The sequence below is a fragment of the Nelumbo lutea genome, chromosome 6 (assembly GCF_056320005.1).
Source record: "Nelumbo lutea isolate HS-2025 chromosome 6, American lotus-T2T, whole genome shotgun sequence".
Lineage (NCBI taxonomy): Eukaryota > Viridiplantae > Streptophyta > Magnoliopsida > Proteales > Nelumbonaceae > Nelumbo > Nelumbo lutea.
In genome coordinates this window covers 68,305,722-68,329,128 of record NC_142689.1, presented here as the reverse complement: position 1 = coordinate 68,329,128, position 23,407 = coordinate 68,305,722, and the positions used below count along the sequence as shown (strand labels likewise).

Below are 23,407 nucleotides of genomic sequence, written 5' to 3'. Positions count from 1 at the left end.
GAAGATCTCGGTCTTCTCCTTAATGTCGGCCTTGAGGTACTCCACCTCGTGCTCCAAGGCCCCCTTTACTTCCTTGAGCCCCTGCACCTCAAGCTGAGAAGCCCTCTGATACACCTTGGGACTCTTCACTTTGAGCTTCAAGGCTTCTTGACCCGCTATGAGCCCGTTCACCTTGGCCTTCAACCTATCCCTCTCGTAGGCCAGCTCCTCCTTCTCCAACAACAGGGCTTCGATAGAGCTCTTCTGGGCAGTAGCGTCACTTTCCAACTGGTGAATCTTACCCCAAGCTGCCCTCAACTCCGTGTGAGCCACGCGAGATGACTCCTTAGCAACCAGAGCACGCCTCAAGTGTTTGTCAGATTGTAAGGTCAGCGCGTGCACAACGGTGTTCACCTGGCAGAAGGGGGTTGGTTAGTACTAAAGAAAGAGGAAGGAAAGAAGGGAGAGAGAGAGAGGTGGCTATTAGGGAGTGAACTCACCACCATGGCATGGGTTGCAGCACAACTTCGACAGGATTTTGGACCTCGACAGCAGCCCCGTTGGGATTTGGGACTTCAGTGGTAGCCCCGGCTAGCTCAACAATCGACTCTGCCATCATTTAAGGCCCCCGAGGTGGTAATTCCCCCTCCAAGTCTATCACGGGAGGGGTATTAGGGAGCTCGGGCCACGAGGAGGGGACCTGCGGGAGATTGGGTTCAGGGGTAGGGGTTTTTGAGGGTTCCACGCGCGCCTTCTTGGCAGCCCGCTTCTTTCTCTTCTTCATCTGACAGAGGAGCCTCAGACCGGTATCCTCTTTTCCTCTATAGGACCTGCAACAGAGCTCGGTGTCAATAAAATTCAAAGACACTAGGTGGATTGAACAAAACGCTAAGGTGGAAATCGACCTACCTGGGCTCAAGCCGTTCTGAATGAGCTTTTCTTCAGCAATGTAGTCCTTGTGATCGAACCCGGTCTGAGCCCATGAATGAAAGGTCTCCCACGTCTTCCGGTTAAGAGCAATGCTAGGAGCTTGAGTGGCCACCCTCCAATTGGTAAGGAATGGCCACTTCGTGTTGCTCCGAACTACAAAGTAGTCCCGCTTCCAGGCCAGGATCTTGCTTGGGAACTTGTGTAGCATTTTGAAGCCCGGGCGAGGGGACAGGTAGTAGGTCTGCCCGTGCTTGGGTGGAGCACCAGAGACACTCTTTTTTATTAGCAGGGTGGATATAGGTTATCTGCGTCCAGAGAAAAGTTTTGCTCGAAACAGAGGGAGATAGTCCTAACCAAGTTCCGAATAGAATTGGGGTGGATTTGGTCCAGTGTGATGCTGAAGTGCCTCAACACCTCGGGAATAAGGCGGTGGAGCGGGAGACATAGCCCCTAAACTAGTTGTTCCCTGAATTTCATGATCTCATTTGGACTGTGCTCCCTAGGGAAGTTGCTGGTGGGAAGACTGTACGAGTACTCTTGGGGTAGACTGAATTGCTGGATGAGGTGCTGAAGCCTCTCCTATGTCATGACGGATGGAATGAATTGGTCCGGCACCCAACCTCGACGAGAGGTAGATGCCAGTTTGCCTGAGGTCATCTGAGCCTCGTAGGAAGGACGTGCGAAGACAGGGTCACCCCGACCCGAGGTACCCACCTCGGGTTCGTCTAAAAGACTATCCCCGCTAGACATGGAAGGAAATGAACAGAGGAAAAAAGGAGAAAGGGAAACAAAGGACTCACCAGGAAAACGATGCAACCAGACTAGGAGACCCGAGCTGAAGACCCCAAATGCGAGCTTACAGTAGACAAAAGGTACTTAGTAGCAAAAGAAAATGACCAAGGTCCCTTGATATTTATAGCCGATGGGCCGGTGCGCCAACGGCCAGGATTGAAGTGATCTAACGGTCCTCAAGAAAACTGGCTACGGGACTCTCAAGGCGAAATCAATTTAGCGCATTTTTTGGCATCCGCGAAGTCCAGATCGCGTAACGTCCGTGCGTAAGCTATACGTGACCCAGGTCTTCCTTCTGAACGAACCGAGTATCGGAGCGGTCTGGCCAACGAGCCCCCCGATAAAATGGCACAAGAACCAAGCCAAAACCACCCAACACGTCATGAACTCTCTGCGCTGGGTCGCCACCCCCAGCACGGGGAGTGGTGGGCAATTGATGAAGGGTGATTTGGCCTGACCTCGTAGCTCGGGGACACGTGTACATGACCTGGCCCAGTGTATAGCTCAGCCTAACAACAAGACCGCAACTCGACGAGAGAAACACGCCGAGTCCAATGCTGGCCACTTGGTGAGTTAAGCAACTCGCGAGGGACAGATGCCTGGCCAATTTTGACTCCCACCAAGTATGGAAGGGCCCGAGCTCCCCCTAAGGGGTCCGAAGCTCGGGGCAGTACATGACCCTGGCTCGTGATTAAGTGTCCCGACTGCACCTCGGGGCAGCATTGTCCTCCCTCTCCCCGGTGCCGGCACCTCGGTACAGGGAAAAACCTGCCCTAGACAGTCTGGTGTGCAATAGCTCGGTAAGCTATGGGGAGCCCTGCCTGACATCCATACCCACCAAACCCAGTGGCAGGGCTCTGATCTCTCACCATGCGGTGTTTTGTTTGCCTCCTCTGGAGGGCATGACACGTCTGTTAGGCCCGTACCTGGCAATGGCAGTTTGTTGCGGCAACCTGTGCCTGCCACACCTGCCCTGGGAGTAACGACAAGGGCGAGGGCAGTTATGTCAGGTATGACCTGACTCCAACATAAAAGAACCCGAACCCACACAGAGAAAATGTATTGAAGCTTAAGCACTTGAAGCACTCTTACTCTCTATTCTCTTTGAGATTTCCTTCAGTTCTAACTTAGCCATCGGAGTGTTCCCACCGGGATATCTCCCCGGAAACCCTTCACTTCCTCCTTCCTCTTAGGTGCTACTTGTTCCAGTCAAAAGCCAAGTCACAATTAGATAGGAGTGCCCAAATCGTGCAATATCAGTTATATTTGGTATCATTGCGGTTTTTACGTTTGGAATTTATAGATACAAATTTTTGATAAATTTATATAACCACAGATTACTCTTAATACATAATCACTTACCTTTCAAGCACTAGTGTCTCCAATCACAGAGTACTCTTAATACAAATTTTTGAAAAATCTGTTTCAATCGGGTCTTAGCACTAGCAGTACTACTAATATTCTCTATAGACTCAAAACTGAACCAATATTAATTGGGATAATCATGTCTCACCCTATTAAATCCTATTATAATTTCTATGATAAAAAACAATTTAGAAACTTCATTTTTTTATTAAAATGACAATATAATAGTAAAATAATAAACCATTTATATGTCAATAAAACAAGCATTTGAACCAAAATTATCTTATAAGCTGTCCATGAAATTTACCCACTTATAAAAAAAATTCATAAAAACTAAAAAGCATTTATACATTGTTAATCATATAACCGGTTTGAAACAGCAAGCACCGGCCTAATCCAATTATTAATCAGGACACAAACTAGCCGGCTAGACCCAGCCCATTGATTAGTAAAGGCACTTTGTTTACTTTTACACCATTGATTAGTCAAAATGTCCAAATGCATCTACAATGTTAATCACATTACAATTAGTTCCTTCAATATACGAGTTCATTCATCAAAGCCTATGTTGCACAAAACCCAAAAATACAGATTCGAATGGCATAAGAAAATGAAGTAAAAAACAAAGAGAAACAAGAACGGAGCACACACAGATTTAGGTCCCCGAGCGAAGGAGGAGCAAATTAAAATCACTATAACATCAACAATGGTAGAGAGTAAAAAAAATGTACACAACTCCTCGCTTACATAAAACCCTAAATTCCAAAATACACCTACATTTCTACTTGTCTCTCAAGTCAAAAAGATGAATATAAAAGAAAACCCTAAACTACATAACTTTTCATATTCCGGTTGAGTCCATAAATTGACTATAGATTGGATCCGTACCACTGCAAGGACTCCGCCACTACGGCCAAGTCCCAAACTCTTTGTTTCCATTACAAACACTATGAAAATTTACCTTTGAGTTAAGCAAGAATGGGAGGCACAGACATAGCTGTGTTGTATTTGGTGCATAAGAAAATAAGTGATTAAGGGAAACTTGTAAAAAATATGTTTTCTTATTTAAATACTTTTTATCACAGAACCGTGGACGTCCCCCTAGAAATGTTATAGGACAATGCAGTACAAGCAATGGAATTTTGTAGGCAACTTTGTAGGCAGGCTGTGTCTAACCAACCAACTCTGACTCGTGCAGCGGCTTAGAAACTAGAAAGTGACGAACCTAGCTAACAATTTGGCTGCGTCCAACCATTGCATTGCTTTGTTTAAGTTGATCATCATCTGCTACCTACCACTACTACCAGGCCAGAACCAGATGAACAGATTATAAACATCTAAGCTTCTTCCAGCACATGAATACCTGATTATGTCGGAAGTCGAAGACAGGCTGGGTTCAGTAATAAGACATAAGAATGTGCATGTGTCGAGTTTTAAGCGAAAATCTGACCAACAAAACATATACTTGTTTCCATTCTTCTTCTTCTCCAGGTATTATAGCGCCTGAGCCTGATGAGATTGAGATTGAATACCAAACATGTGACTCGACCGGATCAGATTCGGCATAATCCAAATTAAAAGGGACCCTCTTCACTGCACTCACACACTCATATTCTTCGCTTCTCTACTGAATTTTTCCCTCACGTCTCATTGGCCAACAGATTTGGGTTTCCAAAGACAAATTAAACCCACTACGCACCAAACGCATCGCTACAGTCCAATATAACAACTTATGCAAGCACATGCACCTAGGATGGTGCCCCTCATCTCATGCAGCTAGACACAATGGTCGTGATCGGTACTCAGGAAGTAGATAATTAATTGATTCCTTCACTTGATAACATATATATATATATATATATATATATATATATACACACACAGTCGGTCTGAATTAGGTCAGTCATCCACACCCAAGTCCAATTAAAACCGGCCACATCCTAAATCTGTTTCCTTGTTTGTTTTGCCATTATATTCAGTAAGAAAATTTCCAATTTCCAGCAATGATCAGCACCAAGAAGCTCCTTGCGATGGCAAAGAAGTGGCAAAAGGCAGCTGCCATTGGGCGGAGAAGACTCTCACTGGGCAGAAGCAGCGCAGATGGGGAGGCTTGTTATAATAACCCCAAACAGCCAGTAGCTAGCAAAGGCCACTTCGTTGTATACACCGTCGAAAAGAAGCGATTTGTGGTTCCCTTGGCGTATCTCAACAACAACATCATCAGACAACTCTTCAGGATGTCCGAAGAGGAGTTTGGACTACCGGGAGAAGGCCCCATCACATTGCCATGCGATGCAGTTTTCATGGAATACATTATATCCTTGCTTCGTCGAAGAGTGCCTCAACACTTGGAGAATAGTTTGATTACATCCTTGGCCACAGGATGCTGCTTTGCTTCTTCTTCTTCTTCTTCTATTTCTCAAGGCCAAAGGCAGCAACAAACACTTCTCCATGGCTTTTAATAAATAGCTTTAGTGTTTTCAGCCTTCTTATACTTCTGTAAATATAATTAATCCGGCACAATATATATAAACATTTATTCTTCATTATATACAAAAAAATTAACATGGAGCATATTTCTTTTGGTATGTTGTAGATATTTGGAAGTATGGTCGTTGTAATTAAAACAGATGAAGCCAGGATGCACTAAAAGAAAGAACCAACGCATGCATCAAGACGATTAATTTGTGTTATAATTGAAGAATGTTACACAAAATCCAAGACTACAGATTGTCCAAAAATGAATAGAAAACAGAGATAAAAGAAAGAGAGAGCACGTACACAGATTTAAATGGTTTGGCTTATAGCTTAATTTAATTCACTATAGAATTAACAATGGTGAATAATTAATATAGAACTTTGCATATTCATTCTCTCTCACAAAAATGCTAAACTCCAAATACATCTAAGTCACTCAAATTTTCTTTTTAAGACTGTATATAAGAGAAAGCCCCCAAAAATATAACTCTTTGTATTTATTAGGGTTGGACTCATAAGCTGAATAAGAATCAAAATTGAACCGCGCAAATACTATACCAAGTCCATTACAAATCGCTATAAAATTTTGGTAGAGAGAGAGAGAAGCCCTAGGTCAGGGCTATATGGTATTGTTTAATATTGGAGAGAATTATTTCTTATTTTTTTATAGAGAATACTTCAAGGCTATAAGGATAAAATTCTAATTAAAAGGAAACGTTTTCTATTAAGAAAGGTAATCTTTATCTTTATGTTGGCCATTAAGGGAGTACCATTAAGATTTTGTAACGTGTCTAGTGAAATTTTTTAAGGACAAAGTTTTCCCTCTCCTAAAGATTCTCGCATGATGCATACAAACTATGTCCTTCCACGGGTTTTCCTGCAGACATGTGTCAAGGGCAAAACCTAAATCTGACTGGTGTGCTCAGGTGTTCTGCCTCTGAAGCGTCTTGTCACAGCTAATTGTAAATAGAAGGAATGCCAATCTCGGGGTCTATCATCCATTCGTTAGAACGGGAGTTGTTATTTCATTCTCATCGCAAGGTATTGATAGTTCATCCTATGTCTCAGATGACGCTTTATACTCATCGCAAGTGCATGAACCTTATATAGGTGTCCCAATTGAGAATTTTCCTTTTTCTTTTAATATCCCACCGTAATCCCCATAATAGTGAACTACATGTTCCAAAACCCAAATAAATAGCCGATGGCATGAGTTGTTAAAGACCACCACGTGGACCTGAAACTGAGGTCAGAATGGAGTCCACTGAGTTCCGAGTCAACCTGGCAAAGGTTTTCATGCTCATGTGAATACCGACATCTGCTGTATACGTAGCCAATAGTTTTGGTCACATCACTGGGATAAGGAAGAGGATGCAAAGCACATGGGAAGACTGTTATCTAAATAAAAAATCCAAGAGAACTAAACTGAGAAAGTTGGGGCCGAAGTAAAAGAAATTAACAAACGACGATACAAAATTATGTAATATCTACGGAACTGGATTAAAGATTTTGTTGTTGTTTCATATATGTATACGTGTTCTTCTACTTCTAACAGCAGCCGATGGATGATATATACACTAATTTTAAATGAGATGGCAGTAAATTAATGCGTTGGAAGTATGTTTTGTTAAAACGGTTATGCTCGGTTCGGAAGAGTACAAAATAATATTTAATACAATAAATTAATATAAGGTTTTGCATCGTAGATATATATATATATATTTGTATATTTAACCCTATTATATTACTCTGAGCAAACTGAGCTTTAACAACAAAAAAACACATAGAATGCTTCCATGTCGGACTGGGTTGCAAATTGTATCCATTAATTGAAAATTTTGATCTCATTAAGTGGATCAAATATGGATTAGTCACCCCATTAGAGACGCTAGTTTCATAGCGCGCAGCACCAGTACCAAGCAGAGGAATTAGGAAAGAAAGCAGATTATCCATCCATGCACTTATATATAAGCGTACCTTGCTGCTACGTACTCAGGTTGGATGTTCAGGGAAGAAAAGGATGCATGGACGATATATAAGGTGTAGGCTGAGATGCAAACACTGTTTGTTTATTCTAATGTTCACTGTAAGCTATTCACGAGGTTCTCTCGGCGAGTAATTCAATAACCAGCAACAATTTTCATAATTGAAGAGTTGGCACCTCGATTATGTATTGATCGGACGGATAGATCCACTATCCCGTTTAATTGAACTGATACTTTTTCAAAAATAATCTTCTTTTATCCAATGTATTAACACTCAAAAATGAAAAAATTAGTTAATTATCCAATTGACCAATTTATCCCCGCAAGATATCAGTAAAAAAGGTATCCAGAAAATGTAGCTAGGCAGCTTGGATGTGATGCCTACCAACTGCTACTGGTGCATGCCTTGGGCCTGGATGATCACTCAACCACATCCAAGCAGGCCCACCTCCTTAATTAACATAACAGCCATCAGTATTCTTTCAAATCAATCCAATGGTCACAGCATGGTATGGTTTTGCAATTTTCCATCCCATCCTTGATCCTCTAATCCAAGACAAGGAAAGCTACTCTTGCGTGGTGTGTCTCCTCTTACAATTGTATATAACTGACCTACCCCATGTTGCCTTCTCCATCCACACTAACTCAATCAATCTGGCTCGTTCTCAGACCAAGTCTAGATCTCTTTGTCAGCCATGATCAATCACAAGAAGCTCGTTGCCATGGCAAGAAAATGGCAGAAGTTGGCTGCCATCGGCAGGAGAAGGATTTCATCAGCAAGGGCTACAATGCACCGAAGAAGTGCAGCGAATTGGTGGCCGATAATTAGGGGCCATTTCGTTGTGTATACTGCTGATAATGGACGTTTTGTCATTCCCTTGGCTTATCTAAGCAACCCCATCTTTATAGAGTTACTCAGAATATCTGAAGAAGAGTTTGGTCTACCAAGCGATGGGCCCATTACGTTGCCCTGCGATGCAGTCTTTGTGGAGTACATCATCTCCATAGCTACTTGTCGGTGCCTGCCATCTTCATCTCTCCATCAACAACCTAACCCACCTCTACTTGTCAATTAATTTTGAATTTGAAATAGTCTCACTACCATTTGAGACTAATTTCTACTTCAATTTTACACATTTGTACATAACGATTGACAATGTAAATTTTTGAGGCAATGCAAATATATATTCTTTATTCCTAAATTTTACTTCAAACATTCCCATTTCAAGTGTTTGGTCGACCGGAATGGAATTTCCATTCCCACTCTTAGGCAGAATGAGAATCCCCCATATGGGAGAATGACAGTTTAACGTTTAAGGTTTCAGTTTTTTTTTGACAAAAATACCCCTTTCATTTTCAACACTAGTCAAAGAGAGCTGTCACCGAACAGAGGCTGCGAGAAGAACTCCAAATGATCTTCTGTCACTGAACTGACCTACGGCGAGGTAAGATCGTTGCCGAACCATTCCCCTCCTCCTTCCAAATCAATTTCCCAAGCTCTAATTCGGGATCTCCTTCTTCTTCCCTTGCCTCCTCTTCCTCTTCCTCCTCCATCTTCCTTTTTTTTTTTTTTTTTTTAACTTACTGGAATATGTTTTTAATTTTTTGCAGATCCTCCCCTGTTCTATTCGGGATCGATCTACTTCTTCACTGCTACCGTTAACGAGCTTTTCACACTAGTCAGTACATCAGTCAATGATCCACCTTTTCTGTTTCAACCTTTTATAGTGGCCATTTTCTCTTTCTTTGATGTGCTTGTTGTGATCAGAAGCGTTCTTTAGATAATCTTATCTAGACCCATTTAGGGTTTTGAATTACCGAATTGAATCTTCTTAGATATGGGGTTTCGTTGGATATGTTTTTCCATGTTTACCTTCGTCTCTGTTTTTATTTGATTTGATTTGATTTTTAGCTATCTACAATTGTCCTGCACGTAGATCGTTCTGGTTAGTAGTCATGTTATTATGATCCTGGCAAGGAAATCCACTATGTATTTGTCAATTAAATTTGGAACTTTGCGTGTAGTCTTAATTAGATTGATCTGGATTGATTGTTGGTGATGGGTATTCACTCATTCCTTGTTCTTGTTTTTTTAAGTCTTCTTTGATTACTTGTCTTCAAATTATTTTATTTTTAACTACTTAGGCCTCTTAAACCATAGGTGTTACCAAATCCTAGTGTACCTTCAATCATTTGGCTTATTCATCCTGGTTATAGGAGTAATTTTCTGTTCCTCCAGCTTCTTGATTGGTTTGTATGAACACGACTTGTATTGAAGCTAAATGTGCCTCCTCCTTCTTTGTCAATTGAAGGATAAACAAAAAAATGAACTTATATGAGTGAGATGGGTCTGGGATTTATTTTTCTTTTAATCAGCTATGCAGTTCAATAACTAAAGGAACCACCATCTTATTTACTCCAAACTAGTTTTCTTCCCTGGAATTTTAAATGTTGTAGGACAGGATTGTGATGATAGAAGCAATACTTGGTACTCTCTGTGTAGATTTTCTAATCCAAATCCTTCTTGGATGCTCATGTTGTGTTTGGTATTTTCTTGTTGTTTGGTAAAGTAAGTGTTCTATTTTGCTTATGTTGCAAGAATCAAAATACTTTGTACATCATGTCATATTCTTTGTTGGTCTTCATTGCACATAGCCAAATAGGGATGCAAGTCGGATTGAAGAATTTCAACTTCATGGGGCTTGAATTAGAGTTCAAGCCCATTGAAAATTTAACAATTCCTGACCGAACCCAACTTGTAACTCTATGACCAAACTATAGTGGTTGTGTATCAAATGATAAAAAGTATTTAGCATTGGACAAGCAGATGATGAAAATATCTGTCAGGGATTTTACCAAGGTCTTAGAAGGTCCACTACAGGTGTAACTATATTTTTGGATGATGAATTTTTTTTACATTTCTTTTATCATTTAGTGAAATGGTTGTGTAACAAAGGGCTAACCCTCTGTAATGCTGCTATTTCTCTATTGTAGGTTAAACGAGGGATTGCTAGGCAAATTTACCAAAGTACCATCTTTGTAATTAATAAAAATCAAAAGGAGAATATTGGTTTCTTCTGTGTTAAAGCTCAATTGTGTAAAAGAATTAAGCCATCTAAGGATGCACTTTAGGAGAACATTGTATGGCTTAAATTTAGTGATATGATTTATTTGTTAGTGATATTGTCTTACATTTTCAAGTTCTGTTGAATGCACTGGATGATGCATCAGGTCCGCTTGGTTACGATGAGTCCATGCCATCTCCAAAATCTCCCCTGTCACCTAAAAGACCATGAGAGGCAAAAGATAATAACCATGACTCTATGTTTGAGAGTTGCTACCTATGTTTTTAGCATTATCAGATACAAATATGATTGGAACCTTACTAATTTTGGTAGCCTCAATGTAGTTAGCAGAAATCACCAAGGTAATGGAGGTGGAATATTCTCTGTTGGGAAAAGCCTTGAGAATATATCATTACAGGTTTGGTGTTTGCAGTTGCTTTGTAGGGGGCGTTCTTTTATTGGATTTTGAGAGGGAGGAAAGTTGGTTCAATGGGATTTTGGTTCCCATTGACCAAGAATCTCATGTTCTTTTTTCAGGTTTATGTGGGGACCAGGGAAAGTTTATTTTCCTGGGTATCACTTACCCGGGTATGTAATACCCATCTCTTAGGTGGGTAAATAACTTTCCCACTTAGGGGGGAAATTGTCAAAACTTGAATGGGACAAAAATCCCCTAATGAATTTTTATGACTAAAATGGTCATTGCTTTATTTACATGAGAAATAAAAGAACATGGGTATGCACTTACCCGGGTAAGTGCTTCCCAGGAAAAACTTACCCGAGTAAACTGCATTTACCTGGATAAGTAACTTACCAAAAAGCGAACGGGGCCATAGTGTTAAATGGTAGGTTACATTCTAACAACTTCTCAGTCTTAATTTTTTTCCTGTAGTTAAAAGTGGAATATCTTACCGAGGTTCATGGTAAGAGCTATGAAGTCTCTATTACCCAAGTCTTTTCCTTTTATGGATCATTCTTTTTGGTAGCGTAAAATAGGATATGTACGAGTTTTGCTTATAATTCCTGGAAATAGAAGATAGAGACAAAGCATAGACACTTTTGTTGCTGTATCAGGAGCAAAGACTGAATACGGAAATATGATCAAAAGGCCTTTTATGCAGGTAGCAGAAGGTGGAAATGATCTTCCATGGCCCCCAATTCCAAGTGCAGGTTGTAAACCACTGATCAAGATGCTACTCAAATTCTCAAGTGTTAGTCCCGCTGGAACTTTTTCTTCTACAATAGCACCTTGTCTAGTTAAGGAAACTCCAGTACCAGAAGAAAAAGCACTAAAATCAGACATTAGTCCAACAAAAACCTAATATTCTTCCTTCAGAAAATTCTTTTCTGCAAACTCAGAATCTTCATCAGCACAACATGGATCAAACCGATGCAGCATATGGAAGTTTAGCATAACAAACACATATATCTGAACAATGATTTTTGTGTTCGCAGAGCTGAATAATGATTTTACAAAAATTTATGCTGGATAATGTTTTTTTGTGATATTTATATATTTTTTTCTTTTCATTTCTTTATGTTTTCTCTATATATGCACTTGTTAGCATGTTGCTAGTGTGTGTTCAAAATATATAATAAGTGGATTCTTTCTAATGTTCTTTAAACAGGGGAAGAATGGAATTTTTGGCTACTTACGATTCTGGCTTCTAGTTGAACCAAACAGAAATAATCAGAATCCGATTCTGATTCTGAGTGAACCAAACAAGCACCGGGAATAGGAGATTTTGATTCCAATTCCGATTCTGGTCTTGTCCATGAACCAAACACACCCAAAGTACGAGAGACAACTTAATCCACATCTTCTTACAAAGAATTAATAGTATTTTATTAATATTTGTTTTAAAAAAAAGAGTTTTTATATTACGGAATAGACAACTTTGGATCGAATTAAGCAAAACTTTATCTAAGATTTGACACCAATCTGTCTTAGTAGAGAACAAATTGTTGTGTTTGTTGGTGTATAGAAAAAAATGGACAAATTTCTTAAACTATTCCTACCGCTTAGCTAATTGATTAACTATACCCTTATTGCTTAACTATTGTCTTGCACCACCCCTACTATTTCTGACAATTGCTAAAACATCCCTAACAATTAATGCTCCATCATGTGACATCACGTGATTGTTATATTTTTCAAAAATCCCTAGCTTTTGCTGAGATTTGAAGCCAATCTATCTTAGTAGAGAATGAATTGTTGTGTTTGTCTATGCATAGAAAAAAGTGGGCAAATTTTTTAAACTATCCCTACTGCTTAGTTAATCGACTAACTATACCCTTATCATTTAACTATTGTCTTGCACCACCCCTATTGTTTCTGACAATTGCCTAAAACCTCCCTTACAGACTTACCGTTAATGCTCCGTCATAAACCATTCATATGTGACATGATTGTTATATTTTTCAAAAATCTCTACCTTACCCTTTCATTGGAAAATGGCTTGCTTTGGTTTCAATTTCGGAATCTGAATTTGGATTTGGGTGAGTTTAATGAAAGTGCACACAACGCTTTCTTGTAGGTTGTAAATTATCACTCTCTCAATACCTTCGGGATCTGTCATCTTCCACCTGCATATTGGATGTAGAACTCGATGGTGATGGTAGTCGTTCACCGTCTTCTTTGTGGTGGAATCATATTTTTCCATAGACAAGTAAAACATGAAGGGCTTTTGGCATGGATTTCGAATGATAGGGTGAGTGTTGAAGGCACTATGTAGTGTAGTCAATCTTCCCGTACCAATTGAGAAAAGTTTTTGAAGGCATCTCAATCTCTCGGGGAGAGAATACACCCCAAAATATCTGAATGGCGAAACCCCAAGAAACAGAGAGTGTCCAACTCTTTTCTTTGTCATAGCATATGGACTGCTACATGAGGCCAGCCGAGTCGAGCTTCATTGGCACCGCCATTCGTTGCAATAGAAGGAGTTTCGGCCTTTCGAGTTTCTCTATTATCAAGATGAAGTTTCAGAGAGGGAGATGGCAAGGCATTTTTTAATACTTGGTGTAATAATGGGAAATCTTGTTTTGCGAAAGAGGGAGAGGATAACTCTTCAATCGCTTTGCTTAGTTGCTTACTGGCAATGATAGTCGCAACTGCTTACCTCTCCTCAGGAAGTTCTAGTGCAGATGGTTCTTCAATCCCAACCTTCTTATGATGTAATCAATGAAAGAGAGTGGAGTCACGGGGTTCATCTTCTAGTGAAGCGTGGAGAGCACTGATACGTTGAGAAGGTCAGCAATGTCAAGAACCCACGATATCGAGATTACGTTGCATGACTTGCAGGACGTGTGGCATATGCATATTTGTTAGCTGTTAACTGTTAGCTGTTGTTAGCAGGACGTGTGGCATATGCATGTTTGTTAGCAGGACATGTGGCATATGCATATTTGTTAGCTTTTGGTGCATAAGAAGTAATCAAATAAGTGAGTAAATATCTCACAATAGTTGCGTTAGATGCGGTTGAATAAGCTAGGAGTGTTGCTAAAGTATATGATAGGGAGTTTCTAAACTTAAGGAAGAACTAGACGTTGAGGCCTTGAGTTTAGGAAAAATTGTTGAATGGCTTTTGTATTTAAACCTGGGGTTGTACAAAACCAAGTATGGGTTGAAATCAAATAAAATTACAGGCTATTTTCTTGTCTTAAAAAGAAGATCTATCAGCTTGGTATCAGAGCCAAGTTTACGATGGGAAGCCATGAGGAGCAAATAGAGAGTCTAGAGTCAAGTGTTGAAAGTTTGCACGAAAGTTTCACCCGTTTGGAGTTGGGATTTGGTGAGAAGTTGCAGCGATTGGAGGCTATGATTGGCAATCTCACTGAAGCTACCATGATACAACCGGAACCCAAGTCCAACCAAGTCTCTGAGCAAAGTGGATATTCACCAAGTGATCGAGGTCGTGAGCACATAGGAGGAACCGCCCCATGTTTTCTTCAAAACTCGCAAGGTTGGAATTTCCCAAGTTTGTGGGAGAAGATCCTACTGAATGGCTCAATAAGGCGGAGCGATTTTTTAGGTTTCAAGGCACTACAGAGCTACAGAAAGTGCCCTTGGCCTCCTTCAATGGTGGCAATGGTTGTATCGAGCTTACCAAGAGGAAGGAAAAGAAGTTACGTGGGACATCTTTGTAGAGGAGCTGTGGTTGCGATTTGGACCAATAGATTGCAAAGGTTTTGATCAATCTTTATCCAAAATTCGACAGACAGGTTCTTTGCAAGATTACCAGCGAGAATTTGAAAGATTGGTAAACAGGGTTCGTGGTTGGATTCAAAAGGCACTTGTAGGTACGTTTATGGGTGGTCTCAAGACGGAAATTGCTGATGGGATTAGAATGTTTAAGCCAAAAACCCTTAAAGAAGCCATTAGCCTAGCTAGGATGATGGATGATCAATTAAGCCGGCAAAAGAAGCTGAATAGGCTTCTTGCTGCCGCTGTGGTGAGTTCGACTTTGGTCAACCCTAAGCCAACCTCGTCAATGAAGTGGATATCATGGGAAGATATGCAAAGACAACGTGCACAAGGACTTTGCTTCAACTGTGATGAGAAATTCATTCCTGGACACAAATGTAAAGGTCCACAGTTGTTGCTATTAGAAGGAAACCATGAGGAGGATGAGGAGGTACAAGAAAGCCTTGAAATTTCGCTTCATGCTCTCACGGGATGGTCCACTACTGATGTAGTGCAATCCGATCACTCCTAGCTAGCACTCACGTGGTTTCTGGAAGATACCTGAGATGGAGAAGAAGAATAATCCCCGACGGGAACACTCCGATGCTTAAGTTAGTACTTTGTAGGAGAAGCAAGGAGAAGACGAAGGCTAAGAGTGCAGATAGTGCGAGTGTAGAAGATGATACCTGTCCTCCTTGATATTAAGTTCCTTATAGCTGAAATCCGTTGCCTTTAGCCCCTTGGCTTTTGACAGGGCGAGTATAACCGCCACTGTCAGCCTGCCGCAACCGTTACTGGCAAGGCTGAGGTGGCACGCGCAGGGCTATTTCTGCAGGGTACGTGCCTGTCAGGTGTAACGCACCTTCTAAAGGTGGCAGGTACGACGCTGCCTGACGAGGGACATGGCTACTATCCCCAGATTTAACGGGTACAATGGTCGGGCAGGAGATCTTCCTGCCCTCCTTCTTACAGCTTGCCGAGCTACCACATACCGGGCTGCCTGGGGTAGATCCGTCCCTGCCTCGAAGCACCGAGGTGCTCCCTCCGGGGGGGAAGCTTGGAGTTCCTTGAGGGGAGCGTGGGCTCTTCGAGCTAGGCGGGAGGCTAAGTTACCGAGGTGTTAGTCCTCGGCGAGTTGTTAGTCCTCAACTTGGCATGTCCTTCCCATCGAGTCGAGATCATGCTGTCAGGCTGAGATGTTCACCAAGCCAGGTTATGCCCATGTGTCCTTGGGCCACGGGGTCAGGCCAAATTGTCCTCCATCAACTGCCTTGAAGGAATTGATCATAAGCCGATCCAACCTGTCGAACTAAGAACCATATCAAAAGAAGTGAAGCAAGAGAATTCTTTATTTGCTGTTTGTTTATAGATGACTGCAGATGGGGGAATTCCTATAGAGATGCAACCACTATTGCAAGAATTTGAGGATTTGTGCCAGGAACCAAAGCAACTACCTCCTTCATGAGAAATTGATCACCGAATCAACCTCAAGGAAGGGACCAAGCCGTTTAATGTACGGCTCTATCGGTATGCTCATTTTTGAAAGGCCGAGATAGAGAAACAAGTACAAGACATGCTCAACATGGGAATAATCAAGACTAGCACCAACCCCTTTTCTTCACCCGTCTTGTTGGTAAAGAAAAAAGATGGGATGTGGCGATTCTGCACAGATTACAGGGCCCTTAATGCCATCACTATCAAGGATAGATTCCCAATCCCAACTGTGGAAGACATGCTAGACGAACTATATGGAGTAGCTTATTTTACTAAGCTTGATCTGGTATCCGGTTATCACCAAATGCGAGTCCACCCTGCTGACACTCACAAGACGACTTTCCACACACACAGTGACCATTATGAATATTTGGTCATGCCCCCTCAACTTTTCAATCTCTTATAAATTCAATTTTTCAGCCATTCTTAAGAAAATTTGTGCTAGTTTTCTTTGATGACATTCTCATTTATAGTTCGGATTGGGTAACACATCTTGAACATGTTCGAAAGGTTTTCGAAGTATTAAGATACCATCAATTCTTTATTAAACTTCGCAAGTGTGCCTTTGGACAACAGGAGATTGAATATTTGGGTCACATTGTCTCTGTACAAGGGGTGAAAGTGGACCCTCGAAAGGTGAGAGCCATGATTGAATGGCCTGAGCCTACTACTATGTCTGAATTGTGTTGTTTCTTAGGCCTTATAGGTTACTATCGAAAGTTCGTACAAAACTATGAAATTATAGCCCGACCTCTCACTAATCTACTTAAGAAAGGCCAGTTCACATGGGGCAAGGAAGCCAAAGATGCATTTGAAACTTTAAAACAAGCCATGTTGTCGACCCCAACCTTGGCCATGCCTAATTTCGATGAACCATTTGTCATAGAGACAGATGCATCAGGGGAAGGTAGTGAAGCAGTCCTAAGCAAACAAGGGAAGCCCATAGCCTAAATGAGTTGAGCCTTAGGAGTTGCAAAGCAAGCTTGGTCCATTTACGCTAAGTAAATGCTAACCATCGTACAAGCAATCAAAACATGGCGGCCATATCTTCTAGGACACAAATTCTATATCCAAACAGACCAACGAAGCCTTAAGTATTTGATTGACATCACCACACTTGAACAACAAAAATGGGTGTCCAAGTTGCTAGGATATGACTACAAGATTTCATACAAGCCAGGAAAAGAAAATTCAGCCACAGATGCTTTGTCAAGAAGGTTAGAGAGTCCTAGCTTACACACTTTATGTACTTCTCATGCCTCTCTATGGGACGAGATTAAAAGAGAGACACAACAACACCTTATATGGTGCGGATCAGCCAATAAGTTACAAACAAACCTAGAGCTCCATACAAGTGGTGCAACGAGCTAATTTGTTATAAGAATAGGGTAGTTATTCCATCAGACTCTCCAATCATACCAAAACTTCTCCATGAATTCCACGACACCCCCTATGGAGGTCACTCTGGAGTACGACGAACGTACAAACACTTGGCGCAACAATTCTATTGGCCATCTATGCACCAGTTGATTCAAAAGTATGTCGCCGCTTGTGTAGTGTGTCAGAAAAATAAATTGGAAACCCTCTCCCCAGCCGGATTCATGTAACCATTGCCCATTCCTTGTCAAGTGTGGGATGACATAACCATGGACTTCGTGGAAGGGCTTCCACTTTCACAAGGGAAAAGCACAATCATGGTCGTTGTAGATCGCTTGAGTAAGTTTGTTCCTTTCTTGCCTCTATCCCACCCATATACGGCTAAAATGGTTGCTGACAGATTTATAGGAGTGGTTAAACTTCACGGGATGCCAAAATCTATTATCAATGATAGATATCCCATCTTTGTTAGTAATTTTTGGCGTGAATTCTTCAAGTTGTCAGGGACCAAGCTACACATGAGTACGTCCTACCATCCCCAAATGGTTGGACAATCTGAAGTGGTCAACCGATGTTTGGAGCAGTATTTGCATTGCTCTGTATCCTAGCAGCAGAAAATATGGAGCACTTACCTGCCTTGGGCTGAATTCTGGTACAATACTACTTACCATAGCTCAATTGGAATGACTCCCTTCCAAGCACTCTATGAGAAGAATCCACCGGCAATTCCGTGTTACTCAATTGGTACATCACCTGTTCATGAGGTAGACAAGGCTTTGGAGACAAGAGACAACATCTTCAAGCAACTAAAGTCTAACTTGCATGCTACTATTAATCAAATGAAGCAAATGGTGGATTCAAAGAGAAGGGAAGTCGATAATCAAGAGAGTGATTTGGTATTGCTTAAGCTTCGGCCATATTGTTAGCACACTGCTTATATAAGAGCCCATCAAAAGCTAGCCAACAAGTATTTCGGGCCGTATTGAGTGGAAGAGAAGATTGGTAGAGTTGCATACAAGCTTAAGTTGCCATAGGATGCCCGCATCCTCAAGGTTCAGATTAATGAATTGGTTCTTCAATTGCTGAGTATTTTCCCATGTCGCATCTTCCCTTGGAAGATTCTTCCATTGCACCAAGTTTTCCTGTACCAAGCCAGACCCTTTTCAAACCTAGCGTGTATCGAGGATAGCCTCAGGTACCACCAGAACATCACCTTCGTCATTCATTGGTGGCAATTCAGAACCAACAGAGTTGTCATCTCCCACATATTTCTTGGCCATTGAGATGTGGAAAACAGGATGGATACGGGCATCCTCCAGCAACTTAAGCTTGTATGCAATTCTACCAATCTTCTCTTCCACTCGATATGGCCCAAAATATTTGCTGGGTAGCAATTGATGGGCTCTTTTATAAGAAGTGTGCTGACGATATGGCTGAAGCTTAAGCAATACCGAAATCACCCTCTTGATAATCAACTTTCCTTCTCGTTGAATACGCCATTTGCTTCATTCGATTAACAGTAGCATGCAAGTGACACTTTAGTTGTTTGAGGATGTTGTCTCTTGTCTCCAAAGCCTTTCTACCTCATCAACAGGTGATGTGCCAATTGAGTAATACGGAATTGCCGGTGGAGTGCTCCCATAGAGTGCTTGGAGGGGAGTCATTCGAATTGAGCTATGGTAAGTAGTATTGTACCAGAATTCGGCCCAAGGCAGGTTAGTGCTCCATCTTTTCCGGTGCTAGGATACAAAGCAACACAAATACTGCTCCAAACATTGGTTGACCACTTCGGATTGTCCATCCGTTTGGGGAATGTAGGACATACTCATGTGTAGCTAGGTCCCTGACAATTTGAAGAATTCACACCAAAAATGACTAACAAAGATGGGATCTCTATCACTGATAATAGATTTTGGCATCCCATGAAGTTTAACCACTCGTATAAATCAGTCAGCAACCGTTTTAGGCGTATATGCATGGGATAGAGGCAAGAAATGAGCAAACTTACTCAAGCGATCTACAACGACCATGATTGTGCTTTTCCCTTGTGAAAGTTGAAGTCCTTCCACGAAGTCCATGGTTATGCTATCCCATACTTGACAAGGAACGGGCAATGGTTGCATGAGTCTGATTGGGGAGAGGGTTTCCGACTTATTTTTTTGGCACACTACACAAGCGGCGACATACTTTTGAATCGATTGGTGCATGGATGGCCAATAGAATTGTTGTGCCAAGCGTTTGTACGCTCGTAGTACTCCAGAGTGACCTCCATAGTGGGTGTTGTGGAATTCATGGATAAGTTTTGGTACGATTGGAGAGTCCGATGGAATAACTACCCTGTTCTTATAACCAATTAGCACGTTGCTTTACATGTTTGAAGCTCCAGGTTTGTTTGTAGCTTGCTGGCTAATCCGCACCATATAAGGGTGCAGTTGTGTCTCTCTTTTAATCTCGTCCCATAGAGAGGCATGAGAAGTATATAAGTGTGTAAGATAGGACTCTCTAACCTTCTTAACAAAGCATCTATGGCTGAATTTTCTTTCCCGGCTTGTATGAAATCTCGTAGTCATATCCTAGCAACTTGGACACCCATTTTTGTTGTTCAGGCGTGGTGATGCGCTGCTTAATCAAATGCTTAAGGCTTCATTGGTCTGTTTGGATATAGACTTTGCGTCCCAAAAGATACGGCCGGCATGTTTTGATTGCTTGTACGATGGCTAGCATTTCCTTAGAATCAGTGGATTAATCTTGATTTGCAACTCCTAAGGCTCGACTCATATAGGCTATGGGCTTTCCTTGTTGGCTTAGAACTGCTCCAATGCCTTCCCCTAATGCATCCGTCTCTATGACAAATGGTTAATTGAAATTAGGCATAGCCAAGGTTGGGGTCGACGACATGGCGTGTTTTAAAGTTTCAAATGCATCTTTGGCTTCCTTGCCCCATGTGAACTGGCCTTTCTTAAGTAGATGAGTGAGAGGTCGGGCTATAATTCCATTGTAACATGCAAGGCCTAAGAAACCATGCAATTCGGACACAGTAGTAGGTTCATGCCATTCAATCATAGCTTTCACCTTTCGAGGGTCCACTTCCACCCCTTGTATAGAGACAATGTGACCCAAATATTCGATCACCTGTTGTCCAAAGGCACACTTGCGAAGTTTAATAAATAATTGATGGTGTCTCAATGCTTCGAAAATTTTCAAACATGCTCAAGATGTGTTATCCAATCCAAACTATAATTGAGAATGTCGTTAAAGAAAACTAGCACAAATTTTTTAAAGAATGGCTAAAAAATTGAATTTATAAGAGATTGAAAAGTTGAGTGGGCATTACACAGTCCGAGGGCATGACCAAATATTCATAATGGCCATTGTGTGTGCAGAAAGCCATATTTTGAGTGTTAGCAGGGTGGACTGCACCTGGTGACAACCAGATACCATATCAAGCTTTAAAATAAGCTACTCCATATAATTCGTCTAGCATGTCTTCCACAGTTGGGATTGGGAATCTGTCCTTGATAGTGATGGCATTAAGGGCCCTGTAATCTGTGCAGAATCGCCACATCCCATCTTTTTTCTTTACCAACAAGACGGGCGTAGAAAAGGGGCTGGTGCTAGTCTTGATTATTTCCATGTTGAGCATGTCTTGTACTTATTTCTCTATCTCAGCCTTTTGAAAATGAGCATACCGATAGGGCCGTACAATAACCGGCTCGGACCCTGAAGGTTGATTCGGTGGTCAATTTCTCGTGAAAGAGGTAGCTGCTTTGGTTCCTGGCACAAATCGTCAAATTCTTGCAATAGTGGTCGCATCTCTATAGGATATCCCTCATCTGCAGTCATCTGTAAACAAACAACAAATAAAGAATTCCCTTGCTTAACTTCTTTTGATATGGTTCTGAGTTCGATAGGTTGGATCGGCTTATGATCAATTCCTTCTAGGCGATGATGACGTCCTTCCCACGTGAAATCCATTGTCAATCTTTTCCAGTCACACATAACCGTGCCTAATTGTTCGAGCCAATGGACCCCTAGCAGCATATGCAATTCGATTAGTGGTAAGGAATAAAGAGTTAAGGTGAATGAGATACCTTGTAGCCATAATCTAACATTCTCGAACCTCCCCTGACATTTGAGAGGTGCACCATTTTCCACCTTCACATTAAAAGGTTCGGTTGGGATTGCTGGAAGTTGCAATAGCTCTGCAACTCTGTCGTTAATAAAATTGTGTGTTGACCCATTATTAATGAGCACAACTAGCTCATGGGAGCCGACTCTAGCCATAATTCTCATGGTGCGAGCAGTGGACCATCCCATGAGAGAATGAAGCAAAATTTCGAGGTCTTCTTGTACCTCCTCATCCTCCTCCAGGTTTCCTTCTAACAGCAACAACTGCGAACCTTTACACTTGTGTCCAGTAACGAATTTCCCATCATAGTTGAAGTAGAGTCCTTATGCATGTCATCTTTGCATCTCTTCCCATGATATCCCCTTCGTTGATGAGGCTAGCTTAGGGTTGGTTGAAGTCGAACTCACCACAGCGGCAGCAGGAAGACTAGTTAGCTTCTTTTGCCGGCTTAATTGATCATCCTTCATCCTGGCTAGGCTAATGGCTTCTTTAAGGGTCTTTGGCTTAAACATTCTAATCCCATCAGCAATTTCCGTCTTGAGGCCGCCCATAAACGTACCTACAAGTGCCTTTTGAGTCCAACCATGAACCCTGTTTCCCAATCTTTCAAATTCTCATTGGTAATCCTACAAAGAACTTGCCTGTCGAATCTTGGATAAAGATTCATTGAAATCTTCACAATCTGTTGGTCCAAACTGCAACCACAACTCCTCTACAAAGACATCCCATGTAAATTCTTTTCCTTCCTCTTGGTAAGCTCGATACAACCACTGCCACCATTGATTTGCTTCCTTTTCAAGATGGAAGGTGGCCAAGGGCACTTTTTGTATCTCTATAGTGCCTTGAAACCCGAAAAATTGCTCCGCCTTATTGAGATATTCAGTGGGATCTTCTCGCGCAAACTTGGGAAATTCCAACCTTGCGAGTTTCGAAGAAAACATGGGGCAGTCTCCTGCGTGTTCACGACCACGATCACTTGATGAATATCCACTACGATCAGAGACTTGGTTGGACTTGGGTTCCGGTTGTATCCGGGCTGTTTCAGTGAGATTGCTGATCGCAGCCTCCAATTGCTACAACTTCTCACCAAATCTCAGCTCTAAACGGGTGAAACTTTCCTACAAACTTCCAACACTTGACTCCAGACTCTATTCGCTCCTTATGGCTTCCCATCGTAAACCTAGCTCTGATACCAAGCTGATAGATCTTCTTTTTAAGGCAAGAAAATAGCTTGTAATTTTATTTGATTTTAACCCATACCTGGTTCTGTATGACCCAGGTTTAAATACAAAAGCCATTCAACAATTTTTCCTAAACTCAAGGCCTCAACATCTAGTGTTTCCTTAAGTTTAGCAACTCCCTATCCTATAATTTAGCAACACTCCTAGCCTATTCAACAGCAACAAACACAACTATTGTGAGATATTTCCTCACTTATTTGACTATTTCTTATGCACCAACAGTTTACAAATATGCATATGCCACACGTCCTACTAAGAAACATGCATATGCCACACGTCTTGCAAGTCATGCAACGTCCTTCTAAGAACAACTAACAGTTAACAACTAACAAATATGCATATGCCACACGTCCTGCTAACAAATATGCATATGCCATACATCCTACAAG

The 23,407-nt window shown here is 41.5% G+C and overlaps 1 long non-coding RNA gene and 1 pseudogene across 1 annotated transcript; both read left to right on the top strand.

The window, feature by feature from the left end:
* The first annotated feature begins 5,069 nt into the window (after positions 1–5,069).
* On the top strand, positions 5,070–5,528 carry LOC148849456 (auxin-responsive protein SAUR68 pseudogene; annotated as a pseudogene).
* A 2,640-nt stretch (positions 5,529–8,168) lies between these two features.
* On the top strand, positions 8,169–14,260 carry LOC148849455 (uncharacterized). Its single transcript, XR_016100645.1, has 4 exons — positions 8,169–8,974; positions 9,141–9,208; positions 11,716–12,389; positions 13,132–14,260. It is a non-coding gene; the product is annotated as an uncharacterized LOC148849455 (long non-coding RNA).
* Positions 14,261–23,407: the final 9,147 nt, after the last annotated feature.